The 15,536-nt window shown below is 43.0% G+C and overlaps 1 pseudogene; it reads left to right on the forward strand.

Annotated features, from left to right (window-relative positions):
- Positions 1-2,277: 2,277 nt before the first annotated feature.
- LOC100975329 (tubulin beta chain-like) lies at positions 2,278-10,043 on the forward strand (annotated as a pseudogene).
- The last annotated feature ends 5,493 nt before the right edge of the window (positions 10,044-15,536 follow it).

Raw genomic sequence — 15,536 nt, forward strand, 5'->3', positions numbered from 1 at the left:
CTGTTTACTCTGTTGATAGTTTCTTTTGCTGTGCAGAGGTTCTTTAATTAGGACCCACTTCTCAATTTTTGCTTTTGCTGTAATTACTTTGGCATTTTGTCATGAAATCTTTGCCCATTCCTATGTCCAAAGTGGTATTTCCTAGGTTATCTCACAGAGTTTTTATAGTTTTATGTTTCACATTTAGGTCTGTAATCCATCTTGAGTTGATTTTTATATATGGAGTTGATTTTTATATATGGTGTAGGGAAGGAGGTTCAGTTTCAATTTTCTGCATGTGGCTAGCCAATTATACCAGCATCATTTAATGAATAGGAAGTCCTTTCACCATTGCTTGTTTTTGTCAGTTTTGTCAAAGATCAGATGGTTGTAGGTGTGTGGCCTTATTTCTGGGCTCCATATTCCATTCCATTGGTCTATGTGTCCATTTTTATACCAGTACCATGCTGTTTTGGTTACTGTAGCCCTTTGGCATAGTTTGAAGTCAGATAGCATGATGCTTTCAGCCTTGTCCTTTTTGCTTAGGACTGCCTTGACTATTCAGGCTCTTTTTGGTTCCATATGAATTTTAGAATAGTTTTTTCTAGTTCTGTCAAGAATATCATTGGTAGATTGATAATAGTATCAAATCTTTAAATTGCTTTGGGCAGTGTGGCCATTTTAACAATATGGATTCTTACTGTCCCTGAGCATGAAATGTTCTTCCATTTGTGTCATCTGATTTCTTTGAACAGTGTTTTGTGGTTCTCCATTGTAGAGATCTTTCACCTCCCTGGCTAGCTGTATTCCTAGGTATTTTATTCTCCTTGTAGCAATCGTGAACAGGATTTCATTCCTGATTTGGCTCTTGGCTTGGGTGCTATTAGGGTAACTGAATGCTACTGATTTCTGTACATTGATATTATATCCCAAAACTTTAAAGTTGCTTATGTGCTCAAGGAGTTTTTGGGCTGAAACTGTGGGGGTTTTCTAGATATAGAATATCATGTGCATATGGGGATAGTTTGACGTCCTCTCTTCCTATTATATTTGGATGCCTTTTATCTTGCCTGATTGCCCTGGCCAGGGCTTCCAATAGTTTATATACTTGCAAATGTTGAGATAAATGTCAAAATACTTCAGCCTTGTACTATGTATGTATATGCAAAATTTTGTGTGTGTTTATTTTGCTCATTATTAAAAGCCTGTGGCTTTATTATTATATGGTTTGGAGAACTTAACTCTTATTTGTGGATTTTATATATGTCTTTTCAAATTTTTGCCAAAAGTTCTGCTGTTATTGTTTAAGGAGATTAGTCAGGACATTGAAATATTAAAATGTTTTCAGAAATTAAGAGAAACATGTACAAGAATAAAGTCATAAAAATACTCTATTTTTTGAGACAGTCTTGCTCTGTCACCCAGGCTGGAGTGCAGTGGTGCTATCTTGGCTCACTGCAACCTCCACCTCCTGCATTCAAGCAATTCTTCTGCCTCAGCCTCCCAAGTAGCTGGGATTACAGGCATGCACAGCCACGCCTGGCTAATAAGCCACCATGCCTGGCCTAAAAATACTTTTTAAATCATGCAGTGGAGATGCTTGGAATATTAGGGTAACATAAATCTGCTTTTCCATTTGACAATGACTTAAACACTGAATATTGGCACTAAACTTTTAAGAACAATTATATTGAATAAAAAAAGAAATATCAATTTAATTAGCTGTTTGTCCTACTTCATTTTTACCTTTTAGGACTCAGCTTCCTCACCTGTAAATTGAAAATCTTATCTAAGATTTCTAAGGCCAGAAGGAAACAAGGATCTGTTTTTAAAAATTCTTTGATGTCTGAGAAAACCCAGGTTCTCAAAATCAATCACGTAACAGCTTTATCTTTACTAGCTATAGGTCACTAGTTCTCAAAGTTGGCTGAACACTGAAATCGCCTGGGGAGTCTTAAGCCAGAATCCAGGAGTGAGAGCTGGACATTAGCCAGAAGGTTTAATTGGCTTTGGGTGTGGCCCTTACATTGGGAGTTTCAGGAGTGCTCCAAGTGATTCAAATGTGTAGCAAAATTTGAGAACCACAAGCCTAGGTCATGTATTAAAATCATCTAGGTTGCTTCTTAAAGGTGCAGCTGCTTTCTCCCTCTCAAACTTCCTGCCACTGTGTTCTCACCTTACTGCTCCACCCTCTGGGGCACATTCCAGCCTTCCAACCTGTGACCAGCAGAGAAAAGAATTACATGTTTTCTTGCCCCATAGATACTTTGAGGTAAACAAAAAAATTAAATTTTAACCATGAGGGAAATTGTGCATATCCAGGCCAGTCACTGTGGCAACCAGATCAGTGTCAAATTCTTGGAAGTGATCCATGATGAACATGGCATTGACCCCACCATCACCTACCACGGGGACAGTGACCTGCAGCTGGACTGCATCTCCATGTACTACGACGAAGCCACAGGTGGCAAACATGTTCTTCGTGCCATCCTGGTGGATCTAGAACCTGGGACCATGGACTCTGTTTGCTGAGGTCCTTTTGGCCAGATCTTTAGATGAGACAACTTTGTTTCTGGTCAGTCTGGGGCTGGCAAAAACTGGGCCAAAGGCCACTACACAGAAGGGGCTGAGCTGGTTGATTCTGTCCTGGATGTGGTACTGTAGCGGGAAATCAGAACTGGAGAGACCAATAGGGTTACAGGAGGATTTATTAAGGTGTACAATGGCTCAGGGGACTCACATCCAGAAAGTCTGAGCCCCGAACAAAGACAGACAGACCCTTTTAAGTGTTTGAGGCGGGAAAAATGTGAAGCAGGAAGCGGGCTTACAGAAGCAAGAACAAAAGTAATTAATCATCATGTGACAGGTCTTACATCTTAGAAAAGGAAAACATGTTTTGCAGCTCACGCTTGTCTGCCTTGTGACCTTGCAGCTGCTCAGCAAGAAAAACAGGAACTTACAGAACTTACAAAATAAGCAGAACAGAGATATGGTTAATGTTTTAGAGAGAGGCAGTTAATATTCTTTAACTTCAACTTTGGTTGGTAGGTGGGGGGTGGCGCTGGTTACCAAAAACCTATTTCAGCCTAACTTTAAACAGCAATTTTAGGTAACCATAATGATTTTCTCTATTTCATTCCCCTCTTTGGTGCCTTTTATAAATGGATTTTAATAGAAGGCACCACTATCATTTGTTTCTTCCTTAGTTGGCACATATTTTTCCTCGGGTAGAGGCTGATATTTAGTTAAGGCCATTATTTGGGTGGTAGTATGTCTGGCCACAATTGCTTCTATAGTTGACTGTATACTCCTGATTAGAAGAGGTAGAAGACAAGGGAGAATTAGGCGTCTGCCAAGGATAAGCATAAACCCTCCTATTAAAGTTTTAAATCCATCAAAAGATGAAAACCATCCTCTGAAAAGGGAGTCTGGAGACAAACCTTTCCAGGTTTGGACTGGAACATGAGCTAATTTCTGCATCCTAGCAGTTATTTCCATGACAGCTTGTCCATTATCATCAATTTCTAGACAGCAATTTAAGTTAAACTTCCCACATACTTTTCCTTCTGAGGCCAGGAGGTAGTTTAGTGCTAAACTATTTTCATAAAGGGCATTTCTCATCTGTGTGGCTTGCATGGCCAGCAAATTCAAGGCCCTTGATGTTTCATTGGTTATAACTTCAAGAACAGCCTGTAACCATATGATAAAATTTATGACATAAATGGGGGTACAGTAGCCCCATGTTTCATCCTCTGCCCAGGTGGCTGGGCCATAGTACTTAATTCTCTCAGGAGGCCATTCATTTTTTCAGTCTCCTATATCTATATCCTTTTTTATGTGTGTGTCCTTTTTTGTGGTTATGCTTTTCTTAGCTTTTTAAAAAATATATAGCTCTATGGGCATGTAATGTGGCAAAGGCATAGAGTCAGTATAAATATTGACCACTTTTCCTTTGGCTAAGAGCAGGGCCCTTGTTAGAGCTATCAGTTCTGCTTTTTGAGCTGTCCCGGAAGGTAGAGGCTGTGCCTCTACCACTGAATCCCATGTCAGTACTGTATACCCAGCTCACCAGACCCCTTCTGAGACAAATCTGCTTGCATCCATGAAGTACTCAACATGTGGGCCACCAGGGGGCTGGTCTTTAAAATTCCTTCAGCTGGAGAATACCTCATCTACTATGTCCACACAGTAATGCTAAGGTAGGGGGTCTTTTGGTCTATGGGCAGCAGAGTAGCTAGGTTTAGTGTATTTACAGTCTCTATAATCATATGAGGATTTTAACATAAGGGTCCTTGATATCTAGTCATTCTTGGGTTTGATGATACCTAATGATGTTCTCTCTGATCCATTAAGGTGATAACCGTGTGTAGCACTTGAATAATCAATTTTTGTCCTAGGGCCAATTTGTTAGCCTCTTGTGCCAACAGAGCTGTGGTGGCTAAAGCTTTGAAACAAGGAGGCCAGCCTAATGCCAACAGGTCTAGTTGTTTAGTTAAGTATGCCACAGGTCGATGTGATGACCGCATAATTTGAGTTACGACCCCTATAGCCATTCCTTTCCATTCATGGACACACAGAAAGAAGTGCTTGGTTTGATCTGGCAGTCCTAACCCTGGGGACTGAATCAAGGCCTTTTTGATTTTCTTAAAAAGCCTTTTTTGGTCAGCCTCCCAAAGGAGGGGCTCCCCTATTCCCCATTTGTGGCTTCATATAGGGGTTTTACCATAAGTGAGAAGTTTGGAATCCAAATGCAGCAGAAACCTGCTACTCTTAAAAACTTATTTGACGCTGGGTGGTAGGGGTGGGAAGTACACACAGCCTGCTTTCATTCACTGCCAAGTTCACTTTTCCCGTGACTTATTTCAAAACCTAGATATTTGACTCCTTCTAAACAGATTTGTGCCTTTTTCTTAGATACTTTATATTCTGCTTTCCACAAAAGGTGGAGGAGCTTCTTAGTGACCTGTAGGCAGTCCACTCAAGTAGGGGCTGCAAATAGGAGATCGTCTATGCACTGCAGCAGGATGCATTTGTCATTAGGTGGGACATAAGCTGAGATCTGATGCCAGCACTTTTTCAAAGATCATAGGGGAATTCTGGAACCCCTTGTGGGAGCCTTGTCCAAGTGTGCTGTGTTTCATCCCAATGAAATGCAAAGATAGGCTGGCTTATTGGTGCTAGCTGGAGACAAAAGAATGTATTTTTTAGATCTAAGCAAATAAGCCAGGTTGCACTAGCTGGTATTTGTCCCATTAAGTTGTATGGGTTGGGCACTACTGGGTGGATTGTCTCCATGACCCGGTTTATAGCATGCAAATTCTGCACTGGCTTATATTTACCAGATGGCTTCTGCACTGGCAATAAAGGAATGTTCCAAGGTGATCTGCATTTAATTATGATTCTGTGCTTGAAAAGCTGGTCTGTGTGCTTTTGAACACCTCAGATGCCATCTATGAAAATTGGGTATTGGCGAACTCATATTGGGGAGGCTCCCGGTTTTAGCTCTACTAGTACTAGCGCCTGATTTACAGCCAGCCCAGGTGGGTTGTCCTTTGCCCACACTCCAGGTATTTTAACAATTAGCTCATATATTTCAAGAGGTTCTGACAGTCTTGGGCTTAAGTGGTACTTCTGCATATAGCCTCCACTCCTTGGCCTTTGGGAGTGTGAGGGTTAACACCACAGCCTTTGGCTGACTGAAGTTTAAGGACATGTTTCCTTGTGGCCTGAAGGAAATTTGTGCCTGTAGTTTTTGGAGTAATTCTCTTTCTAGCAAGGGGACTGAGCAGTTTGGGAGGTATAGAATCTCATGCTGACTTCCTATCCTCCAATAATGCACCTCCTTGACAGAAAGGCCTCTTTTTCAAAGATTCCGGTTGCCCCAATAATAGTTGTATAATTCTTGGATAGTGGCCCTACAGGTCAGGTCACTACGGAGTGTTCAGCTCCTGTATCTACCATAAAGTCCATCTGTTGGTCTCCTACCTCTACTGAGACCATAGGCTCCTGAGGGCCTGAAGAGATGGAGCCTGGTCTGCCTCAGTCCTCATTGCCTGCAGCCTTTGCTAGGCTGATCAGGTCAGCATCTGGTTTTAGAACACAATGGCTGACAGCTGGTGGCTCTAGCCAAATTCCCTGGTCATGGCTATTTCCTTTATCTTTCTCTGGACATTCATCCTTCCAGTGTCCTTTTTGCATAGTGCACATTGATCCCTCTCCAGACTAATCTGGCCTTCAAATCTTGGTCTAGCCTGACCTCTTCCATGACCATGACTGCGTCCCCTCACAATGCCAGTCTCTCTTTCAACCAGGGCTGCCACCAATAGCTCAGCCTTTTTCTTAAGCCTCTGCCCAGCTTCCTTCTTTTCCTCTTGCTCACAGTTGACATATACCTTGGTAGCCACCTCTATAAGCTCAGTAGCATTTATGCCTGTGAAACCTTCCAATTCTTGAAGCTTTTGCTTAATGTCACCTTGTACCTGGCCAACAAATGAAGTACTCACCATGTGCTGATTTTCAACAGCCTCCAGATCAAATAGAGTATAGAGCCAGTATGTCTCACAGAGCCTCTTGTAGAACTGACTTGGGCTTTCATTAGCCTTTTGTAGGACCTCTAAAATCTTTCCTATTGTCATGGCCTTATTCCCACCGGCTTTCATTCCATTTAAGAGTGCTCTCAGTACCTTTGCAGGTGTTGGAGCTCCCCTGCCTCATTTGGGTCCCAATTAGGATCTGTCTCTGGGAACCACTCCTGGGCATAATGCCGGACATCATTTGTGCCATCTGGCACATTGTTCTCTAACCACTGGAGAGCTGCTTGGGTCACTCTCCAGTGCTCTTCTGTATTAAGCAGTGTCAGAAGTTGCTGCTGGCAGTCTGGCCAGGTGGGGTTATGAGTCAGAAAAATGGACCTCATCAAGTCTATGAGAGCCTCAGGCTTCTCTGTATGGGAAGGAGTATGTTGTTTCCAATTTAGGTTGTCTGTCATAGAGAAGGGCTGGTAGATGAAAATCCACGGCCCTCCCCCAACCTGGCCTTGCTCATTATAAGTTTGTGCTCAAGTCTCACAGAGGGGCATTCGTAAGGCTCGGGTGTGGCCAGACTGGAGGTGGCTTGCTATATCGCCTTGCTTTTCCTCTTTAGCTTTCATGGGCAGGGGTTCAGGCTCTCCCCTGTGGGGAGATGCTTGAGACTTGCTTTCCTCTGAGCCTGATTCCTCAAGGGCTATTTGCTCTGTACCCCGTCCTAGCCCTGACAAGGACAGGTGTATTGGAACATAACGGGGAGGAAACTCTTTCCTCTGGGAGGTGCTTGTAGGACTGGCTTTTCATGGCTCTCCTGTTACTTTTTCTTTTCCTCTGAGGTCCCTGGCATAACTGGCTTTTCTATCACCTTAAGCTCAGCCCAGGCCACCAAGGCTTTACAATAGATTGCCAAACAAGGCTGTAGAGCCATTTGGGGCAAGTCTGGACCACGTCTAACCAGGAGTCAATGTATGTAAATTGATCTGGATACCAAGGCTGTCCTCGACCCCACTTACCACCCTAAATACATGGCCAATTGCTTCCCTATCTATTGTTCCTTCAGCTGGCCACCCTGTATTAAAAGAAGGCCATTCTAATTCACAGAGTTCTCAACCTTTTGGGGGTCAGTTTAACTCCATAATCTCCTCCAAAACCTTTCTTAAAATTCTTTAACATGCACTCCAATGGAGTGGGTTTTGACAATTTTCCTCCCATTCCTCCCTTTATGATGCACACTCACTCAGCCTTTTGTGCTGGACTGACCAGACCGGTTCCTATTATGGGAGTTTCAGGCACCACTTAGCTAGGAGAGTACCTTATTCCTGTTATGACTGCTGCAATCATAAGGCAGATCCTATCAACCATATGTGGATCGACCTAGGCCTGGTCAGTCATACACTTTCTTTGGAGCACAATGTCAACACTAAGAGATCTGTGCCTCCCCACATCATGCCCCGCATTGATCCCTCCTGGAACTGTCTCTTTCACATACTTTCACACACCTCCTCACTCCCCAGTACCTGTTCCTTAATTGGGGCAGTGAGTCACTCTCACCACCTTCAGTTTTAGTTTCCTTTCCTAAGCCAACTTAGTGAGCCTCTCTCTCATCCTGTGTCAGTGGGGGTGTAAACTTCATCTGAATTGGTGAGCAACCTTCTCTGCCCTCAGCCCCTCTGGGGCCAAACTAGTAGTTACACCCGGGGAGGCAATCAATCTCCCCTTCCGTCTTTATGGGAGGGGTCCCATCTTGAGGCCCCAAACCTAACTGTGGTTCTGAAGAATGCATGCTGCTCCTGGAATCATCCTGCAGCCCCTTTTCTGGTTCTGTTGCACTGTCAGGGAAGGGCACCAGGATGCGGGAGAGCCAATCTCCTCTCTGGGCTGAAGTTCTCCCATTGGCGCCTAGGGTCTTGGGTCTCCCCCAGCCCGGGCTCCAATCCCACAGGCAAAGGAGAGAAAATCTGCCATCTCTAATCCTGGATGAGCCCCCATAAAATGTATTGGGAAATCAGAACTGGAGAGACCAATAGAGTTACAGGAGGATTAAGGTGTACACCAGCTCAGTGGACTCGCATCCAGAAAGTCCGAGCCCTGAACAAAGAGGGACACAGGCCCTTTGAAGCATCTCGAGGGAGGAAAAACATGAAGCAGAAAGCAGGCTTACAGAAGCAAGAACAAAAGCCATTAATCATGTGACAGGTCTTAAATCTTAGAAAACATGTTTTGCAGCTCGCACTTATCTGTCTTGTGACCTTGCACTACACAGCAAGAAAAACAGGAACTTACAGAGCTTACAAAATATGCAGAGCAGAGATATGGTTAATGTTTCACAGAGAAGCAGTTAATATTCTTTAACTTCAACTTCGGGGGGTGGGGGGTATGGTTATCAAAAGCCTATTTCAGCTTAAACAGCAATTCTAGGTAATCATAATAATTTTCTTTTCTTTCTCTCAGTATGGAAGGAGGCAGAGAACTGTGACTGCCTGCAGGTCTTCTAGGTGACCCACTCACTGGGCAGAGGCACAGGCTCTGGAATGGGCGCTCTCATTAGCAAGATCTGAGAAGAGTACCCTGATTGCATTGTGAACATCTTCAGTGTAGTGCCTTCACCCAAAGTGACACCAAGGTCGAGCCCTACAGTGCCACCCTCTCTGTCCATCAGTTGGTAGAGAACGCTGATGAGACATATTCCATTGACAATGAAGCCCTGTATAACATCTGCTCCCGCACTCTGAAGAAGACCACACCAACCTACAGGGATATGAACCCCCTCGTCTCAGCCACCATGAACAGTGTCATCACCTGCCTCTGCTTCCCTGGCCAGCTCAATGCCGACCTCCACAAGTTGGCAGTCAACATGGTCCCCTTCCCACATCTCCATTTCTTTATGCCTGGCTCTTCCCCTCTCACCAGCCATGGAAGCCAGCAGTATCAAGCTCACAGTGTCTGAATTCACCCAGCATGTCTTCAATGCCAAGAACATGATGGCTGCCTGTGAACCCCGTCATGGCTTATACTTCACCATGGCTGCTGTCTTCAGTGGTCAGATATCCATGAAGGACGTCAATGACAAAATGTTAAATATGCAATAAAAACAGCAGCTACTTTGTGGAATGGATCTCCAACAACGTCAAGAACATTCTGACATCCCATCTCGTGGCCTGAAAATGTCATTCACTGGTATTGTCAACATGGTCATCCAGAAGCTCTTCAAGTACATCGCAGATCAGAGAAAGGGATCAAGTGGGGAAAGGAGACCATCCTTGGTCCCTAAGCCTCCAGAAATGTCTTAATCCCCACCTTTTCTTATCCCGAAAAGGAATTAACATCCCTGACTATGTGTGATGGTGTATACTGCCACAGTGTTTGAATCAATCCCCAGAGGAGAGGGGAACCCTCCTCCATCTTTTCTGCAACATCTCATATCTTCTTTTTGCTGTTGCTTCCCCTACCCCTACACTTGGTTTTGTTCTATCCTACATTTGAGATTTCTATAATGTGTTAAACTTGCTGAAAAGATGACATTGCTCCAATAGCCAAAAATAAATGGGATTTCTTAAAATAAAATAAATAGGTGCGGCTATCCTCTCAGAGACTCAGTTTCAGACTCAATGGGTGTGGAATGGAATCCCCAAAGCCACCTTTTAAACAAGTTCCTCCAGCTCTTGGGGCAGGGGATCTCAGAACCACACTTTGAGAAGCATTGTTTGGTTGCCAATCTTTGGGCATTAATTTAAGGCTGATTTCATTTAACTTGCACTATAAGGAACAGATTCTCTAGATTAGGATCCAGCGTTGGGAAACTGGGAGGGTGAAGTGCATAAGGAGCCAAGAGGCCCTTCCTTCCAAATATTATGGATTGAGGTTTGCTTGAGAAATCAAGACACTTTTAAGATAACAGGCTTAGGAGAAAGAATCCTTCCAAACACATGAAATCCCCTGTAAAAGAGACACTCAGGTATGAACTGTTTAAACATGACCACAGGAGACCAGGCTCAGACCAGAGTGTCTAGGGCTCTAGATTCCTGCTTCTTCATAATCCTGAGTTCTTACATTTGAACATAAGTAAGGTGCTCAGTAACATCTTGCTGTAAAGTCTCTAGTGCAGTGTCCTTGACTCATATCAGGATGCTCAACGAGTTATGTCCTCCTGCTGTTCTGGTCCAATATAATCACCCAGTGACCTTCTGTGTCATCCAGGGCACTCATTCCATCCAGGCCCTCTAAATAATGGTAGAGAGGGCCAAAGGTCTGTGGTTGTGTGTAGCAGACACTGCTGGTACCCTGCCCAGGCTTCTTCAGCCCCTCCCACTTCAGGGCATGCTGGCCTGACTCCCATTCACCAGCACCTGCTTCTCAGCCTGAGGACTTCCTTTATCCTGCAACAGTGGATTAACACATACACTAGGAGTCCTCAACTAATGACCAATGGGAGTTGGCGTTGGCTCCCTTGCCTCTTAGGTGGGATAACTCTAAAGCTTGTTTCCTACTGTGGCTCCCAGAATCCTTCAACAGGATTAAGCTTCAGGAGCTACAGTCGTGAGTAAGGTAGCCTTTGTTGGCTGCTCCCTTTCTTGTCTCACTCCCCAACCAGTTTCCTGGGATCACATCCAAAATAAACTACGTGCACTGCGATCTTAGTCTGAGTTCCTTCACAAAAAGATGCTAAGACAAAGACATTGGGATTGCTAGCTTCTTGTAACTAATCCCCAGTGTTTATAGATCAGCTACTTCTGAATATTTAAATGTGATGTTCTCGGATAGAAATACACATCTTTCATTACAGAGAAGGTTCTGGTGCTGAGATATCTGAACTAAACATCTTTAATTGTCAATAATACTCAAAGGGTTCTTGACCTTTAGACTTTATAAAGAGAATGTTTGTTACAAATTGCAAATAATTTATGATATGCATACTCAATCATTTTTGGAACAAGTAGGCAAGGATAAACTTAAAGTGGCTGGTAGGCTATTATATTAAGCTAAGTTTACAAACATTATTTCAAGCTACAGATGCATGGCATGAACTGTGTCGTCAATTGCTGCATCCCTTACTGGACTTTTTCTCCATTCTGGTCTACATTATTTGTTGATCTTCCTCTGGGCCCATGCTGTTCCATACCCCATAGAGGCCTGTATTAGATCCTCTCTATTGCAGTAAAGAAAACAGGTATAAGGTAAACTTTGCATATCCAAGTGATTAACACACACAAATATGTATTTAACACTCAGCTGCTGTTATGATTCTAGTCATATATAATTTGGTAACCACACACCTCTGATTTGGAGCACAACCATTTCCCTTTGATGATACACTTTGTGAAAAGAATGGCAGCCCCCAGTAATGTAGCTCTCCTTTTTGGATAAAAAGACAGCTTCCCAACTACCATTTAGAAGTCTTACCGGTTGTGCAGGACATTAGTGAACATTTGCTTGTTCAACAAATGTTCAACCTCTGGGAGGTTCAGTCAGAAGCCAATATGACTCTGGTATCATATAGCATGTGTGGAAAACCCACAGCTGGGGTCTTTGGAGATATTCATTTTCTTTATTTCCTGTCTTATCTCAGAACTAATTGAAAGGTAAACACCAGGGACATCTCAGTCGAGATCAAGCTATAAACTTTATTGTTGGGGGTGGTGGCCTGAAAAATGTGACTTGGGTCTAAGCCATGATCAAATTCCCAAACATCCTCCCCTCCTACAACCCTGCAACTCTAACATTACGCCCTTATAGGGGAGAGCTGGCCTATAGAGCAGAAGCACATGCCCAGGATCACTGGGTGAGATATACAGCCAGAGGATATGAGGGACCCTGGCTCAGCTGACTAATTCTACCCATGGTCAAGGCCATCATAGGATGTGGATGCTGGTTGAAAAGAAGAGAGTGAGGGAAAGTTATTCTGCCTAACAGCATGTGTACCTATCCACCAGAGAAGCATGGACCTGTGAATGTCAGATTCTAACCTACTGCATTAACCATTACTCTCCTAAGAAGGAGTGAGGGTGCTAAAGGGTGGTAGATATTCCTGAGCTCTCCTGTTCCCACGTGGAGGGGGAAAGGAGGTCCCTTCTGCGGACCATGTCTGTAGTACTTCTGTGCTCATCACCCCTTGGAAACAAGTCCTCTAGTTGGATGGACTTACTAAATCTCATTCAAATCTTCCCATTTCTCTGCTATGCCATCTCCCTCTTCAGCCCACCATAATGCTGGAATTACCACTAGAGATTTGTCTTAGTCAACTTGAGCTGGCATAACAAAATACTATAGGCTGGGTAGCTTAAACAATGGATATTTATGTCTCAGTTCTGGAGGCTGGGAAGTCCAAAGTCAAGGTGCTAGCAGATTTTCTTCCTGGTGAGAGCCCTCTTCCTAACTTACAAAGTTGCTTTTTCCTCCCATGGGAGGAAAAGACTAATCTCTCTTGCTCTAAGGATATTAATCCCATCATGGGTTCCACCCTCATGACCTCATCTAAATCCAATTACCTCCAAATACCACCATATTGGGAGTTAGGGCTTCAATATAAATTGGGGAATGAGGATGCAAACATGCGGTCCATAACAAACCTCCTGTGCACGTTTTCTCCTCTACATCCTTCTGTGTCTAGGAGGCTGAACTTTACAGATTGCATCACCTGGGCTACTGTGCCATCAGTCTTCTGGTTGGGTTAGGCCAATGGGAGGCATGGGCAGGAAATCAGAGGTTAGAAGGACATGGCAGTTGGGGTATCCCTCCATCTTCCTTCTGGGCATGGTTTTGGCAGTGTCATTCCTCAAGAGCCACAGCTTGTTAGGTGGCCACTTTCCTTGCTCCAGGTCCCACCAAACCCTGGTACACAGCTGTGCTACCTTGACCCTCTGGTCTTGGTGTGGTAAAGGCTCTGCTCTTGCCACTTCCTGGGTGCTGTACTGTCCTCTGTGTGGTTGCCTTGATCTGCCTACACTTTTAGAAGTAGCTCTTCCCTAAACTTTCTTCAATCGAACCCCATAAGTATGCTATTTCCTGTGGGAACCCTCCTCCACCCTCTAAGTGATCTCCTTACACACATCAGCCCAGAGCCAGTTTTCTGAAATGCAAATCTGACATCACACCTCTGATTAACACACATCAGTGTGACTAACTGATCTCAGGTTAAAATCCACCTCATGCAAGACCCTGCGTAATCTGTTTATTCTCACATTTCCTCTTGTCATTCTCCACTTTGTTCTTTTCTGTCCAGCCAGACTAAACTTTAGAGTTGAACAAAACCTCCTCAAGGTTGTTGCTGCAACCTCAAGCTGCATATACTGCTTTCTGCCTGAGATATCCCTCTTTTTCTTTTATCTTCCACCCTTAATCCCCCATCATCCCAACCTTTTACCTGGATAGATCTTATTTGTATCTTAGGCCTCAGCTGTGATGGTGGTGGGGGTCACCTCTCCTCCCATTAGCAGTCTAGATTAGGGACCTTCCTTTACTTTCCATAACACCCATTTTGTTTGCCTGCACATCCCAACAAACAGATTTCCTGGCCTTGAGAGCTCTGGTGTACCATCCTATCCCCAGTCTTTGGAGCAATGCCTGGCAGAATAGGAACAAAGGAGTAAGATAGTCAACAAGTAATTACTACATAGTTAATTTTCCTGTTTCATGCAGAAATTACCTCCTGCTCAGCCTTTAACTAAGAACTTATATAACTAAGAACCTTATAGAAGAAATATGATATATGAATGTTCAGGCAGATTTGGATACTATCAAAAAGAGATCCTTTTGGTCCCAGGTCACCCTACTCTCAAAACTTAATGCTGGTAAAAGGCGCACATTTGTATTCTAACTGAACTCTGGGTTACTGAGAACCCATCCACATATATGCTTCTCTTTCTGCAAAGATAGCGACAATAGGACCAGTTCTGTCATTATGTATAACTATCTGAGGTACATAGATTTAGAATATGAATTAGTCATGATTCTAGTGCATAAAGCATTCAATCATGAATAAATTGCCATTTAGCTATTTTTAATAATATCATACTTATAAAATACTTCTGCTATTCCTGAAAAATCGAGATCTTGATAGTAGCCCACATATAACAATGCAGTTTTCATCCTTTGCCCCTGGATCTTCCTACCTCAGGTAACTATCATTCTGAAACTTGTGATTATCACTTTTCTGCTTTCCTTTTTATATAATTTTATGATGCCTATATGTATTCTTAGTATTTGAATTTTAGTTTTCTGAAAAGGGCATCTTGTTATATATATGAAAATATATATTTATAAATTATCTTTTGGATTTACTTTCACTTCATTTACATTGCTAAAGCTCATATGTATTGTTACATGTCACTGTAGTTATTTTACTCTCACTGCTGAATAACCTGAGTAAATATGCCGCAGTTTAGTCATCCTACTTCAGGCAACAGGTATTTGGGTTGTTTCCAAAGCCATTGTGAACACTGGTGCTATAAAACAGTCTTGTCCATGTCTCCTATTGTGTATGTATCAGAATAGGTTATGGTATTCTGTAGTAAAAACCAACCCTTAAAATCTCAGCAGCTTAAATCTACAAAGACTTATTTCTCACTTATGCTGTATGTCCTTTGTATTCAACAGGAAAGAATGTGTATTACGCTGAATCAAGGACCTAGGCTGACAGAACAGTCACTGTCTCAAAGGTTGACAGCTGCCAGAGGGAAAAAGCTCTGAAGAATCTGGAATCAACATTTCAGTGCCCTGGCATGGAAGAAACATGTCACTTCTACTCCCAACTCATTGGTCAAAACTAGACCTATGGCTCCACCTAAGAAAAAGGGGCTAGGATGTATATTTGACGAGAAGAGAGGAGATCAGATATATTTGGAAAAGAATTTGGTGGCATCTCCTTAAGCTGAATATTAAAATGCTTCATAATCTAACAATTCTTCTCCTGTATATATACATGTGAAGTTATTTCATAAGTTATGGTATTAATGTTATCTTCTCAAGTTATTGTTCATAAGATATAAGAAATCTTACAGAATCACAGCTTTCCCAACTCTTGGCATTGTCAGA

This window comes from Pan paniscus, chromosome 5 (genome assembly GCF_029289425.2).
Source record: "Pan paniscus chromosome 5, NHGRI_mPanPan1-v2.0_pri, whole genome shotgun sequence".
Taxonomy (NCBI): domain Eukaryota; kingdom Metazoa; phylum Chordata; class Mammalia; order Primates; family Hominidae; genus Pan; species Pan paniscus.